We start from the raw sequence: 2,804 nt of genomic DNA on the forward strand, positions 1-2,804 counted from the left end.
TGAACTTGGTTCCATTACTGGTAGAATCATAAGTGTGTATGGGTCTTTCTTCTTTGTGGATGAACAGATGAGCTGTTGCAATGTATATCTGGCAGGCCTGCAAAACCTGTGATCCAGTAAATGAAAACAACTCATGTTTGAAAGTTTTTTTAACAGTATAAACAAAACAGAATAGAAAAGGCAAAGGTCAATACAAAACAAACAAAAAACCATATCATGATCTCATTTACAGTTGAGACAATTAAGACAGTTATACCAAAGGAAAAAATAATGATAGTATACTACTACGCTACACTTGATCTTAGCCAAAAGGCCGAGAAGCGATAGTATAGTATGTGATAGTATAATGATAGTATGATTAACAACATGTGATAAAAGATAATGGTGGCTCTAAACAATATGTAATAAGATAATAGACAACATAAGTAATAATTATCCTAATATTTTATCATAAATAATGAAATTATTTGTTTTATACTTAATAACTACAATATTTGTATTCACCAGTATTTAAAGATGAATTATGAAATCATATTGGTAAAATATGTAATATTATGTTATTACATTTCTAATCAAACTTAACTATTGTTTTATATTTCAAATAAATCTTCCCAAGCATTGATACTTGAATTTCCCCCACCCTATCTGATACGTATTCAATACAATATATCAAGAAGATTTTCCAAAATTTCTAAATATCATACCAACAAGCTCCTTTTCTGTTCCCCATTTTAGGGGTAAAATAAGTAGTATGCTTAAGGAGTTTCTTGGAACTCCTTAATTTATCTTTTATTCACTTAATTTGTCAGTTTTGCCATTACTGCATATTCAGCCAATTTGCTCTTCCAGTCCTCTCTGCATGGGCACTCTTCTGCTTTCCATTTTGCTGCAAGTGTAACTCTGGCCACCATAATCATATATCTAAAAAATTCTTCTGAAATTTTTGGGATATTTTTTAGCAAGATGTCCAATTGTAAAATTGCCTTGTAAAATTGCCAAAATAAGGCGATATCGCTTAGTGTGAAAGCTTTCCTTTGCTTGTTCATAGAGCTGATATTCTGCTGGTGCCTGAATATATCTATTTCTGACAGGAACCAAAAAAGCTGGAGAATCCGTAAGCTCCTTCTGATGTTCCATATCAAAAAGCTTTTGTCTAATTGTGTACCTTGCTTGATCTCTATTCAATTGCAAGAGGGAGTGGGGGGAGAAGCTAAGGCTTCTAATTCTCTGTTTGGTCTGCTTCCACCACCTGGATTTAAAATTATTGTGGAGAAGTAACAGCAGGAGCGCCTCTGTCGCCCCATGCATCTTCAACCAGAGAAAAATAGAAGAGAGGCCAATCCTAGACTCCATCTTTAACATCCCTGTCTCTGGGCACACCCACAAATCCGATACACAAGAAGGAACTTGGAGTACCGCCTTGAGGAACTTAGATTGAACTCATTCCAATGGAAGATAGCTAGATAAAGGAAACCCCAACGAAGTCCCATAGAACATCTGATTCATTGATTTGGCCTGAAACAATTTTAAGGCGGCTGGGACAAAATAGGCTCCCCTTGTGTGAAAAAGTTTTAAAATATTATGTGACAATCTCTCGGCAAGGTTTGCAACCTGTTTATGATGTTCCAAATGTAGTCCATTTGCCTGAAAAGCCACCCCCAGGTATCTAATGGTCTTTACTTGTTCGATTCTTTTCCTTCTACGTCTGCCAAAGGCCATCACCTTGGTTTTCCTGTCATTTATTGTAATTGATTCACTAATACAATAATCAGCTAAACAGGCCAGTGCTCTTTTCATGCCATCTGGGTTCCTCGATAGAATCACTTCATCAACCGCATAAAGAAGGATCGGAATATTTTGATGCACCAATTTAGGAGGATGGAAGGCAGCTGAATTCAGACAACAAGCCAAATTATTGATATAGTAGATAAAAAGCATGGGTGCCAGAAGACAACCTTTCCTGGCTCCTTTAGATGTTTAAATTGGTTCTGTAAGGTGCCCATATCTATTGGACCTTACTCTTATTGCTGTCTGTGCATGAGGAAAGCGTATAAGAAAAACGAGCCTCCTGTCTATGGAAGAAGCTTCCAGTTTGGCCCAGAGCCGGGACCTTGAGATCGAATCAAAAGCTGCCTTAAAGTCTACAAAGGTGGTGTATAGTGAGGTCAAATTCTTAGAGCTATATTTTTCTATTAGGCGTTGAAAAATTAGACAATGATCAATTGTACCTCTACTGTCTGTAAAACCTGCCTGAGCCTGCACAATAACCTTCTCCTGATCTAACCACACAACTAACTTATCAAGCAAGTGTCTGGCATATAACTTGCTGATAATGCTTAGTAAACTTATTGGCATGTAATTTGCTGGCTCATCTCGCCTCCCTTTCTTAAAAAATGGAACCACCACCATCATCCCCCAGTCTTTAGGAATGTGGCCAGTAGCATTAATATATGTGAACAAGCTGCCAAGAAGGGGGCCCACCAGCCCTTGTGTTCCTTAAGGAATTCAGGGGGGATCCCATCCTCTCCTGGTGCCTTCCCCTTCTTTAAACATCCAATATGTGAGCGTATTTCCACCAGGGAGACTGGGGGCCACTCTGGCAACTCTCCTGAAGCTACTGTTGGCATTGCCTGGATGTGGGCTTCATTGTATCCATGATAAGGAGCACTTACGCTGTCATGGATAGCATCCATGCCAGCACGGTGATGCCACGCTGCGGATCAGGGCTCAGATTCAGGCACCGCCTCCTGGCAGCATTCCAGTGGCACAAGTCCCCAACCCAGCATCCTGGGAGGCATCCCTGG

At 39.3% G+C, this 2,804-nt stretch overlaps 1 pseudogene; it reads right to left on the reverse strand.

Annotated features, from left to right (window-relative positions):
• Window positions 1–244: 244 nt before the first annotated feature.
• Window positions 245–325, reverse strand: LOC130482198 (U2 spliceosomal RNA; annotated as a pseudogene).
• Between the last annotated feature and the right edge of the window lie 2,479 nt (window positions 326–2,804).

This window comes from Euleptes europaea, chromosome 8 (assembly GCF_029931775.1).
Source record: "Euleptes europaea isolate rEulEur1 chromosome 8, rEulEur1.hap1, whole genome shotgun sequence".
NCBI classification, from domain to species: Eukaryota; Metazoa; Chordata; class Lepidosauria; order Squamata; family Sphaerodactylidae; genus Euleptes; species Euleptes europaea.